This window comes from Bactrocera oleae, chromosome 2 (genome assembly GCF_042242935.1).
Source record: "Bactrocera oleae isolate idBacOlea1 chromosome 2, idBacOlea1, whole genome shotgun sequence".
NCBI classification, from domain to species: domain Eukaryota; kingdom Metazoa; phylum Arthropoda; class Insecta; order Diptera; family Tephritidae; genus Bactrocera; species Bactrocera oleae.
In genome coordinates, this window is record NC_091536.1 from 95,546,532 (window position 1) to 95,560,630 (window position 14,099).

Sequence of the window (14,099 nt, forward strand, 5' to 3'; positions counted from 1 at the left end):
AAGATTGACAAAGGTCTTCAGTTAACCAATCGCTAGAAACGACATAAAACTTTCTAACAGTACAACATACGGTTGCTAACAGAATGTTGAGAAATGTGTATAAAAAAATCGATTAAGGCTATGCAAATTATTATCTTAATATTTTTTTTTAAACTTTTATAGTTATTAAAAATATTACAAAATTTTCAATTTTATTTAAATAACAATATTTTTTTCTTATATATGTATACTTGTAAGTCAGAAAAATGTAAATTTACCGAATTTATTATATTTATTGCAGAATTTATTATTTATATGAAAAATTTTTGATTTCCTTGATCCCATAGCCGATCTCCAGTTGGACCTTCGAAAAACGGCGTCTAGCGGTTAGGAAGATATTTCTACTCAAAAACACTCAAACACAAAAACCAAAAAATTTTGTTATTAATATAGATGAATACCGGCAAAGATCGCAGAATTAGTCAAAATTTTTTATGAGGAAATGACGATCTCCAAAAAAAAAAGTAGTTTTTTGTAAAAAAATTTACACTTCCAAGTGGTTTAAAATATCAAAAATATTATCAAAAATCTTATTCCTTCGATCATTATCTGACAAATATATCTATGAAGGTCGCGTTTAAAAGTTCAAGTCGGTCCAGCTGTTTTGGAGAAACTTCTCACACCGACTCTGAAAACAGCGTTTCAAGAAAACGTGTTTAAAGTTTTGGTTGCCGATTACACTAAGTTGAACAATTCTTACAAATACGCTCATAACTCAGAAACGCGTTTTCAAAGTTTTAACAAATTTTTGCTATAATGCTATATAAATATTATAATTATATAATGTATTCAATTGAATATCCCCTATATAGAATAACATTGTGAACCAAACTAAGAATTAAGGAATTAGCTTTTTTGAATGAGTCTCCAAAATGTAAAAATGAAAAAGACAGACAAATAAGTCTTATAAATCTTCTTTATACGACGTTTTTAATAAAGTGCTATGTTTATTTAATACAAGCAAATCTTTAAGAAAATTCAATTTCCCATACGTGATATCTCATCATCAACAAATTTATTTGTTTATATCTTGACGCGAGCATCTTATGCGGCCGGTTTAGAGATAATTCACATGTCAAAACTCCTGCCGATCACTTTCTTACCCCCTTTTCTTCAGATTGTTGCAAATAAAGGCAGCTATAACGACTGAACAATGACTGATGTTGTAATACAAATAATTTGATACACGCCTAAGACAGTGAAAAGGACATATGGGCATAGCAACAACAATTTACAAGAACATTCAAGCATACCACAATGCGGGTCAGTTGAGTGATTCATGTGTGTGTTGATATGTGATAGTTCATAGATGGTCTGCTATGTGCCGCGATTGAGGAAAGTGCAGCGCGTGATCATACATACATACATCCATATGCATGTGTGTGTGTGTCTTTAGATCGCACGAGGCAGTATAAAATAGTAAATACTCTTCGAACTGATGTTGAGCAACTATTTGAGATATTTCTTATAGTTGGTTACAACTTCACCAACGAATTGTTTGTATGTGTGTGAGTGTTTCTATTTTGTGGTTGTTTTCATTTATCCTGAAGAAGTGATATGTTATGTCCTTGCTACTGACGTGCATGCCACATAGTTGCTGGTAAGTTTCCACGCTGTTGATCGAAGTGATTCGATACTGTCGTTGGACGTGATCCAGACAAAGAATGCCATGACGATTTGTTGTTTGAAATTGTTTTTCTGATTTCGGTGCGAATATAAAAGAATTATGTAGTGTGAACTGACACAAGTGATGTGGCCGTACGCGTTTTAGGCAAATAGTTACGAGTTAAAGAACTACAAATACATACGGATACCAATATATGCATAAAACCGCCTAAACTTAAGTATGGCACGTTCGATTCGCCACAGGATAACATCTTTTTTCCTTTGCGACAATTCACATTCATATCTCTCTTTTATTTTTTTTTTTTGCGATCGAAACTGGCTGATACCGAATTTTCTTTTGCAAATATTTTTCAATTTTGTATTTTATAATTTTCTTTTGGCTCGTTGACGACTCGACGAGACCGCTGAGTACTATTTGAGAGGCGTGAAGAAGTGTAAAAAGGCTAAAAAATATACAAAAAGTGCATTTAACGCGTAGAACGCGCCTGCGCATAAATTAAATGTCACTGACACGAATGATGAGCCTAAGTAGTGATGGGCGGCGAAAAGAAGCTGGAGAAGCAGGCGGCATAGTTTGAGGGAGCAATGGTATCTTATAAAGGCTGCTATGCTATACATATAGACATTTGTATGTTGGTATTAAGGTGCTTTAGGTGTGCATAAATTCAATGGAGGCATCAAATTAGTACACTTTTGAGTATTAAGAGGGGGTGTTTGAAAAATAATATATACATACATAAGTATATGGATGCATACAAAAAATATAGGCAAATATATATTTATATTATATGACGCAGCAATTTTATTGACAGCAGCAGTAACGACACTTAAGAATTTATCCAAACATAAATATATTGTATATTTCCCCAATAAGAAGTTCAAATGCATACTCACTTACCTACATATACATATACATACATGCATACAAATAAAGATATTCAAATCTTCAGTAGCATTTCCCATTCGTCTATGTTTTGTCTGTAAAGTATTTTTTTTTCTATATTCCTGACTTAATGCTTGACTGCCCACTAAATATATTAGGAACGGAAGTTTTACTTTTGAACCCTACGCGATATATGTAAATCTGTGCACATTTTCTTTTCGTCCTGTTTATCGTAAGCTGCGACAACGGTTGCCTTTGCGGCTCAATTGCCTCTCTGATTGAGCGTGAAATTTCTGATGTACCAATGCGCGTGTAACCTTTAAACACAATGCTATGCAAGTATAACTGCAGTAAGATGTATTAGCACCTACAAAAATATATCGAACTACATATATACGCATGGATATGCATGTATTTAAGTATGTGTATTTGTGCTCATCATGTACGGTCCGGCACGATTACACATGCGTTACAACAACTGGAACAATATCCTGTTGGCGCACAGTGGGTTTGTTCTCGCAATGGCTATTTTTAGAAATCATGGAGCGGTGTGTTGGGTTTAAATATATTTTGTGCGAGATCCTTTATTCATGTCTATGCATACTAGATAACCATATTAGCATATTAGATAACTTTTTGACTTTTGATCACTTTTTGTTTTGGAAAGAAATTACTATAATATATTACAAAGGAACCAAATCCGATTCGAGGTTTTGAGTTTTTAGCAACTTTATTGCAATGATAGTAGTCTATCGGAGGCTAAAGGCGAGTCTTCGAGTGGATTTCTGAGTTTCTGATACATTTTATAAAGCAAAAATAAGTCAAAATATTTGAATTATTGATTTAAAATTTTGTATGTTATTTCGAAAGGTATATACCAACGAAATATGCAAAATTAAAAAAAATATTGTTTCGAAGATTTAGACTATGCTTGAGTACTTGAGATGGATGACTGAAGAATACAACACTTTTCTAGAAAAAAATTACGTCTATTAATAGCTGTGATTTCATAGATTTATAAAAAAATGTTTAGAAAATACTAATGATACCATTCTCCAGCTGATAGATGATGATTATTTATTCCAGTAGTGAGTTGAGCATTTAGGGCGCTTTAAGTCGGCGAATAGCGTTTCTTATAAACTTCTCCATAGCCGGTCCAATTGAGACTCTAGATGATGGTTTATTAGACATAACATACTATAACTGAAATAGTTTTTATATTTATTTTAATAATAATTTTTTAATAATAGCAATAATACCCCTTTCGGCGATACGTTGAAGGCGCTGAGCGTAAAGCCTTCTGAAAATTAATTAATATAAACTTACATGTATGATTATATTATAATATCCATTATTAATATAAATAGGATGAAATATATATAAATATTTCATCTACCAAATCACTGTAGCATGCCCCCAAACCGCACTCACACATACGAAACTTCTTCGTCGACAGCTGTCAAGTTTTAATTTGACTTTCCTAGCTTGCATTAATGCTTCTTTTCGATGCAGTTGTATGGCTCGTTAATCGCGCTTGTTGTTGTACTTGTTGTCGTTGTAGTTACCAATCAATTTGTCATACATGCTAATTTTGCGCTAGTTTTTAGAATAACTAAACTCAGCGACCAGTTTCCGTCAACGGAAATCACGAGGATGATCGCGAGCGGCAACGCGTGTGCCGTGGTCGTGGCGTTGTGTATTGGTAATCGACGCTGGTGCGGGTGCGGCAGTCGGTTTGTGAAACAGTTGGCTAACCAGTTGATCGTTTTTATTTTCATTTTTCTTGGAGCGCTGGAGTCTGCATGCAGCATTCGTTGCGCTAATAAGCGAACATATGCGGATAATTTCACGAAAGTGTGCGGTTTGTTGGAAATGTATGTATGGGGGTGTGTGTGCGTTGTAAATTGTCGTAAGTTGCAGAAATGTTTTTGTTTTCGGTTGAAATGTGAATTTGATGAGTTTTACTGATGTCACAGTTGTTGTTATTGTTATTACAGTTGTCGCCTCTCTAGTATAACGTCATTTAGCAGTGCGACCAGCCGTATTAAATACCTCATGTGGCATGTACGACAGTATGTGTGTGTGTATGTATGTAGGTGCTGGAGCTGCTTTGCTCCATTGCCCACAATAGTTCGTGGAAGCATAATAGTAAATAATCGCTTGTGCCCTTGGACTCGTGGAGCTGCTCCTATGTACATATGGATGTCTGTAGACTTTATAGCATTTTTACATGCATATCAACTAATATATGTATGTATGTACATACACGCACACATCTGCCCCTTCATATCAACTGCAATATACATATGTATGGATGTATGTATGTATGTATGTATGTGGGCTCTTGCTTTAGTTTGTTTGGCGTAAATTATTTACAGATACTTAATTTTATTATGTACGAGAGTAGTATATTTTCCCTCTTTGTACATAAATTTAAAATATGCAAATTAGGTATGCGCAATTTGCATTTTGAAAAACGTCAGCTACAGCCCATTAACGCCCCCAGTGACAATTACCCAAATGCATGCATACAAACATGCATATTTTGTGAAACGTGTGTGTGTTTCTGCGCCAATATGTGTATTTACTTAGATTTACAAAAAAAACATATTAGCTGCATTTAACTGATTTACTTGTGCGTATAATAGTTTTTTATTACTCTGCGCACTCGTACCATGAAGCATTGCGTCTGCAATTTTGTTGCAGTCGCTTTTTTCTTTTCTTTGTGTATACGTTTCTTTGAAAACCTGGCATGTATCTACACGACTGCGCACTTGCGCCGTTGACAAGCTTCGTATTTCAATTTCGAACGCGCTGCAGTTTTAATTTTTATTTTATTTTTATTTTCTTCTTCATGTTTAATGTGTCAGCTATTGTTGTACTGGTTTTTTTTTTCTTGCCACATTGTCGAAACTTCAATAGAATTTGCCATGACATATCGCCCACTGGATTTGGGACCCGCATAGAATTTCACACATTCTCCCCGCAAAACAAGTTATCAACATGACAATGATGCAGTCTCTTCGCTGTTAATGAATACAAATAACTAAATAAGAGGGCTTACATCGTAGTGGAACAAGTGAACATATATGTATGCATGTACATAGATATGCTTCATCAATGGTATCGGTTGCAGGAGTTTCTTTTCTTCAAAATTTGAAACCTTTGTGTTGGCTTATTTGTAATTGTGTTGTTTTTGTGTATTACCTCATCGAGATGCAAGTTGATATTTTAATTTAAAATCTATAGTATTTGCTCATGCATATTTACATACAATACAGGCATATGTATGCATTACTATATATAATAATATTGAAAATGCTGGTGGCATTATTGAGCCTGGTGATCAGCAGCCGCTCTCCGGCTTATGCATGTATAGTATGTTGGAAACTCAGTAGTGGCAAAATTCAAAATTATATTGCATGCATTTTTTTTACGTCGGGGCATGGGTTTGGTTGCGTCAAGAAAACCCATCGAAAAATAAGTTGTCCAAAAAAAATAGCGAAAGGGCTTAGTTTTAAAAAAATATTCAAATCAAATCATAATCAAAGTTGCTACAAGCTATCACAAAACTGTCTGTCTGTCACTTATACAACGTGCGGTATAGAATACTAAAACCATCTATTTAAAAGAATGATTTACTAGACCTAACATATTTTATATTAGCTCTTTATTATTTCACAAACAATATTTTGTTCGACGAGATCGGTTACAAACTGACATCTTTAATGTTAACGTCACAAGATCTAAATTTGACCCATACTTCTATCAAACAATTTTTATTCAACGTTGATTTATATACCATATAAAACAAGAAAAAACGTTAACTTCGGTTGCACTGAAGCTATAGTTCTCTTCACAAATACAAAAGATTCCTTACAAGAACTTTGATCGGTCAATTTGTATGGCAGCTATATGCTATAGTGATTCGATCTCCATCTTTTCCATTTTTCGGAGATTGTAACATTGTCTGAGGGTGCAAAATTTCTGATCGATATCTCAAAAACTGAGGGATCGTCACACTGATCATTTATATATATTCTTTATAGGGTCTCTGACGTTTTATTTTTGGTGTGACAAACATCGTGGCAAACTTAATATACCCTGTTCAGGATATACACATCAGACTTTACCCATAACCAATTCACTTTCCCGATCAACCCATATTGATAGTAACTTCTATTAATATTACTTAGTTAATATTATATTTATGTGGTGTATTCGAATTGTGACCATAAAACAAAGTGATTGCAAAGTAAAGGGGTTTCTAATAGGAGTCATATGATTTAAAAAAAAAACACACACTAATTGTTAAGGAAATTCAAATGATTTTTATTTAATGTGAAGTACAGTCGATGCAATTAAGTTCTGAATATAAGATCATTTGACCTCCACGACTTCGTTTGCAGGAACGAATTCGATGAACCCAATTTTCGAATACTTTTTGCATTAAATCAAGTCGTATGTTGAATAGCACGTTCAATAATGACTTCTGAAGCTTGAAAAGAATTTGGTTTATTGCTAAAGACCAATGGTTTCAAATAACCCCACAAAAAGTAGTATAATGGTGTTAAATCACAACTTCTTGGAGGCTATTCAATGTCACAATTTCTTGAAATTATGGAATCTCCAAATTTTTCTCGCAATAATTCGGTTGTTGTGCGTGCTGTGTGGCACGTAGCCCCGTCTTGTGGGAACCAGATGTTGTCAAGATCAACCTCTTCCAATTGCGGCCATAAAAAGTTGGTTTTCATCGATCTATACCGCTCTCCATTGACAGTAACGGTGTCACCAGCTTCATTTCGAAAGAAGTACAGACCGATGATTCCACCAGACCAAAAACCAGACCAGACTGTCAATTTAGGTGAATATAATGGTTGGTACTGAATAATTTGTAGATTTTCTTGTTTACTGCACCACTCAGATGAAAGTGAACCATATCTAAAAAGGCAAAAGCGCACGAAAAGTTGCAATTGGAAAACGATTACTTTGATAATAAAATTTAATATATTGTAAACGTTATTCTTGCATATATCTTTTCATAATTAAACTGTAAATATTACTAAATACCATGAAAAAAAAATTATAAATCATGACATATTAAAAATGACCGAAACGACATTTAGAAATCATATCATCCCTATTGAAAAACCCGATAGTACCATCAGTACCACTTCTCCGTTTTCCTTTTCATAAAACTTTAAAAATATAATATAATATTATCCGCAAACTCATATTTGTTGAATAACAGCAAATTGCATAACGGAAATGCGAAGAGAAATGTCTAAAAGTATTAATACAAAAATTAAAAACAAAAAAGATTTTAATTATGAATACAATATTGTCAATTTGATGACTAATGCCTAAATGACTGTAATAATTTTAACTGTAAAGTTAAATAGACACAACCTAATCGAGCAAAGTTCAATTACAAGCTAAGTATGCAAAATGTTAGTTTTGTGAGTATAAGTCAAAGCTCGGCAAAATTACTCAATGAACTAGTCACGTGATTCGTACGTTTCATTAAACGTCATGTTGTATATTTTTGGACATAATACCCTCTATAAAACAAAGTATGTGTGCAGGCAGAATATTTACAACCGTATCTCTATTTTAAATGAATGTGTGTATAGACATAAGTACTTATATATATAACTCGTATAATATAAATACGAGTAATGATATGAAGAATAAAAGAAAAAATTTTAAAAAGTAATATTGTTTGTCGGCTGACCTGTTTCTAATCAATATTTTACTATTTTTAACAATTTTTCACAACTATAACTATAAAACATAGACTATTATGAATAAGAAGGAGTGCATGCATTAAGACCAGAAAGTTTCCGGAAATTGTTGGCCCACAATTCCGGCCGTTTACGACGGATGTTTTCGCGCAAACGCCTCAAAACGCTCAAATAATACTCTTTATTGATCGTCTGTCCCGTTGGAAAGTTCATGATGAACCAAACCGCGAATATCGAAAAACAATTTCCGGAATCTTTCTGGTTTCATGGTACAACATATTGCTACAGAGTATAATGAACGATTTTAAGACCAAAAACTCGTTAAATACCATCGATCAACCACCTTATTCACCGAATTTGTCGCCATACGACTTTTTTTTTTGTTTCCATAACTCAAGTTACCACTCTAAGAAACCCGTTTCGACTCGATTGAGGCCAGAGAAGGGCACACATCGAACAATTACTGTAGGAACGGGGTTATAAAGTGTAAAAAAATCAGCAAAAACCATTTGTATTCCACTTCTTCTTTGACGATGAAAACCCCGAAGTCGTTGAAATTTTTCTTGGAAGCAGTATTCATATCGAACGTCGTATACTATAAGTTTTGAAGGCTCTTAAGGGTTCAGTCGACAATCAAAATGTTTTAACGAACCATAATTATACTTCGTAATATCTCATAATGATCCACTTAATAGAAATTACAAAATAAGGTCGTTAACAATATCCGATGAAGCGGTTCATGCCAGAAAAATCCTGCAAAAAAGTATAAGGAATTTTAAGTTAGTTGGGGTTAGTTGCATTATACTATTGCTAGATCGGTCGCAATCGCCTAGACGTTTGCTAAGAGAAGGAGATGATGCATTTGAAAGGTGTCAAAATGACTGCGAGTTAGAAATTGTTTTTACATAATACTCAAAGAATGGCAACACTAAAAGTAGTAAAGCAGCAGAATTCTTTTGCACTGGGTGATTGCAATTCAATATCTCGCAGTATCGTATTTACTTGCATTTTCACAACCTATATACACTCGTACTCGTACAAATGTATCCCCTTGGCATTGAAGCATTTATATTGCTATAAGTGAAAAGCGAGCAACAACTAAAGCAATAAAAATAAAAACAGATAACAATAAGACAATACAATTTGAAATATAAATAAAGCAACAGCAACAATGACCAGTACACACTTACACACATACCAACATACCTGTTATATAATACCCCATGAATATTGGCTAAGGTCTGGACTGTGTCAAAGGCAAACCATTGAGTAGTTGTAAACATATGAGAATATGTAAATATATGAATATAGTTCTGCATCAGCATAATTTGGGAGCGTTACGAAGAAAGTCATCAGCTGTACATACATACATACATACATATGTACATGTGTATGTGTCTATGCAAAATGCACTTGTACTTGAAATAAGAACTTTAGTAAGCGTTAAATTAAAACGCTGATGAAAGTAATGTGAAAAGCTAGCTTTTGGCGGGGGACAGTAAACAAAAACAAAAACAAAATAATATCGAGAAAAGAAAATAGAAAGAAAGATGAAGTGAACCAAACCAGCGGAAAGTCGAACAATTAAATAGTGGTCGCGCTGGGTAAAAGTGCAGCGTGTAAAGTGAAATTTTCATATGAAATGCAAAATTTTGCAACGTCAACATAAGTCGCGGAGTGCAAATTGTGAAAATTATTTATTTTGATTCGGCTGACATTGGGGAAGTGCTGTCGACGTTGGTCACACCGTGCGCATACAAACATATACAGATGTACATATGTATGCATGTATGTGTGTAGGTAGATTTTAGTACGCTAAGAAAGTATGGTAAGTCGGCGAGACCGTTGGCGATAAAGCGATAAAGCTCGCTTTGCGCATGGGACGTCAGCTGGCCAGAGTTTCGTTCGAGTTTACAGCAGCAAGAGTAGTTAGCGTTGTTGGCGGCGTCGCTAACGATATGGCGCCCGTTCGAGCTTAATGATCGCTACATACATACATTCGACTATGCGATCAACACAGCACTTGGGGCGTTCGCTCCAATTGCGACTTGGCGACATTTCACTGTTTAGTTGCATCGCGTCCATTGCTCGTGAGTTTAGGGTTGTTGCCGTTAACAGCGCCAAGAAGAAATCAAGAAATACTAAAACTCGAACACGGTGTTTTCGAATGCACACATAATTGTTTTTTAAACTTTTCCAAGCTGTTGTTTTGGTTTAAACTTTTGTGGCATTACAAAACGCGTATACCGTTGTGTTCCCTTTTTTAGCGTTCGGTGCGCGCTTTGTACTGCTCGTCGCGCTTTGTTTATGGAGCATAATTTACGATTTTTAATTCACATTTACCTCCAGTGAACGTTTGTGGTTGTTGCTTTTGTTGTTGTCAGTGTCGCCAACATCCGCCGCGCGCCTCTAACATTTTCGAGTTTTGAATTACCGAGACAGCTGAGAATTTTGTATAAAGCATAATTGCAACTGTGTGCCGGGCATCAAGCCTTACGTCCATATTCGTGTGGCTGACATATTTCGAGCGCCTGGCTGGTGCTGTGTGCGCACACGTGATACACCCGCGCTGCCGCAACTTTACCGTTATTATCATCGTCGTTTATTTGCCAAGCAGAACCGCCGCACCATGCCCTCCAAAAGTTAGTATGTCGGACGGCGACAGCGCTCCTTCAATTCCAGCAGCACTTTGAGATGGATCAAAAGAGTAATAATTGTGCACATTAGTTTAACATTTCATTTGTTTTTTTTTTGCTTATTTTTGGTTCATTCTGTTTATGGCGAAGTGAAAAAAGGAGATTTGTTTGTTTTTAATTTCGATGTTTTTATTGCTGTACAAGCATACCAAGTATGTACATAAGTATGTAAATTATATATGCTCCGCTATGTTTGTATATATGTATGTGTGCGCATTTATGAACTGTGCTGTGCGCTTGTGCACTGGAGATGCGAGCTTTCAGCATTAAATTCCTCCTCTATCCATGCCCGTTGTTCGGTAGCTTGTAATTTGTTTCGTCTGGAGCATGCAAATGGCATGGCATGGTGTTGTTGCGCCCCATGCTTGCCAGCAATGGAATTGTTGCTGCAAAATGCATTTTGCCATTAGCTACGAAACACTGCTCGCTGCAGCTGGACATTGGCGTATCGTATGACGCAGCTATCGTTGCAGCTTCAGTGAATTTAATGACAGCAAAGCAAAGCAAGCCGAAAAAAGAAACGAGTACATTCAGAAAGTGCTTAAAACAATTGCAATCACAAAAAATTAAGTCAACAGAAAATTTTTAAAGAGCAAGACAAATGGCAATGCGTCACAGCACTTTAAGCTTTATGTGCTTTGCTCCAATGAATTAATATACATTGGAATATGTTGGTCTTTAAACATAAATTTTTTAATATTTATTAACATTCAAAATGGATATTCAGCTTAAGAGATTAACTATCTCCGAAATCCCAAAGTAATTTCTGCCTTTTTTCATTCATATTACTACAAAAAAAGTTTAAGTGAACTATAAAAATATGAAAACTGACGAAAATAGTGAACGAAGAAGCTAAAAAAAAGGAAATTGTTGAAATCATATTTTTGATAGATTCAACATTATTTATTGCCAATAGCAGAATATTTAAATAATTCACTTGTCATACATACATACATACAGTTAGCTTGTCTAACAAGCAATCGTATTTATATGTACTTATGTACATATGTATATACCCAATTGAATAATAGAATTGCTGCAAAAATACTTATATGGTCCTGTACTATGCAATATTGCAACTATTATATAAATATTGATTTAAAATTATTTTTCTAACTTTTTTCATAATTACAAAAAGAAAACGTTAGCTCGACCGAAAATATTACACTCTTCACAGACTCTACTACTCTTAGAATATTATATCCGAAATACTAATGAATACTTAATAATACCCACGAAAATTTCTCAGCTTTTTGAGTGTAGTCGAGAGCCGACTGGCGCTTAAACTGGAGAAATTTATGGAAACTTACTATATTAAGACATCTATGTTAGTGACCGATATTACCGCAAAAAAAATTGGGAGAATTTGTTTTATGGAAGTTTTGTTTTGTAGGGATCCGAATTAGTTTTTTTTTAAACAAGTAGCTGCGAGCAGTGAACCATAACTAAGCATATTTAGGTCGGTTGAGTCCTTTGATGAATATGAATTTACATCCGAAAGTAGGGTGGCCCACGATCTCTGATCCGGTATATATCCAAGACTGTTTCGGCTACGGAGGAACGGTACGCCTAACATATTTTGATCACCCCTTAGTGGTTTATATCCACTTGCAAGTCAGAAAAAGTTTTTTTCTGCATTTTGTCGAAAATGAATTATTGAATAAATAAATAAAAAATTACATTTACAGAAGGGGAAGATAAAGGTCTTCCATATTCCTAAAATTCTCTCATATTCAAAAACTAAAAAGTTTTTATTACTACTTAAGATGAATAGAGGTATGATCGAAAGACTTTGGAAAATTTTGACTTTTGATGAAATGATGGCGGAAAAAATCAAAATTATTTTCAAAAATCTTACTGCTTCTATTATTACCTGTCAAATGTGGTGTGTCTAAGAAGGTTGTGTGAACATATCAAGATGATCGCTTTAGCCGTGTCGGAGATATTTTGCTAACCGACTCTGCAAACAGAGTTTCGAGAAAAACGCGTTTAAAGTTTTGGGAGCTGATTACACTAAGTTAAAAAATTCTCGAATCAACTAAATACATATATCCGATTTTTTGAAATTCACAAGTGGAACAAACTATATACATATTTCGTCTCTCTAAATGGATTCATATACAAATTTAAGTGTTCTAGCTTATTATATACTTTATTATTACATTGACACTGTTTTCGTATTTTTATAATACTAACCTCTTTTAGTAATGTTTCGTAAAGACACCATTACGTCTACTAAAATTATCAGTTTCACGAACAAATGGACGAATGAACATACTATGTTCATGCATGCATTGTGCAGTTATTTATAATTATATACATAAACTTGTAAATAGAAATTAAAGATTGTCGAAAATTCGAATTTGTATATTTTTTAGTAAAAAAGTACGAACTGTTAATGTTGGTGAATGAAAATATACCTTAAACATGTAGATATGTGTGGGTTATTTCAGGACTACCTAAATGTTGCTATTTACAGAAATGTATTGATTTTTTGCTGAACCTATTATATATATACATATATACATAATAAAATACATATCCACAAGCGTATGTACATACATATGTATGTATATGTATACTTTAAGGAACTACGCTCCAAAAATATATCTAATAATAAACAAAGTAATGTAAAATTTAAATATTTTTTGTAGCATACAATTTTCCGAAATCCTCAGCTGCTTGAGCAAGAAAGTGTTATTTGTCGATCAGCATACAGTTTCATAAGCTTTAACGCCCTAAAGTATGCGTCAAATGCTTAATAAAACATAATTTATGTGTGTGCAGTAAATTTTCAATAAAGTGTTGGGATTGACATTGAATTTTGACAGGCGCATTCAGCTGCTGCAGACATGACTTATGCTGTTTGCTTTCCAGCCACATACATACGTATACATTTGTACAAATAGTATATACCTACAAGAAATCAAAAGTTTATTTTTATACAATTATCTATGTATATATATATATATATGTATGTTTTTATATGTAGGTATGTATACATATGTATGTACAAACTTACAGAATTAAAGTTACAGCTCAGTGAGAATTAGAGACAAATTGAAATGACAGTAAAACGGATATGTTACGAGACATTGTGTGGCACATGCC

The 14,099-nt window shown here is 34.1% G+C and overlaps 1 protein-coding gene across 2 annotated transcripts in view; it reads left to right on the forward strand.

Annotated features, from left to right (window-relative positions):
* sim (single-minded) overlaps positions 1-14,099 on the forward strand; it is a 43,773-nt gene that overhangs the window by 1,014 nt on the left and 28,660 nt on the right. The window lies entirely within an intron of this gene.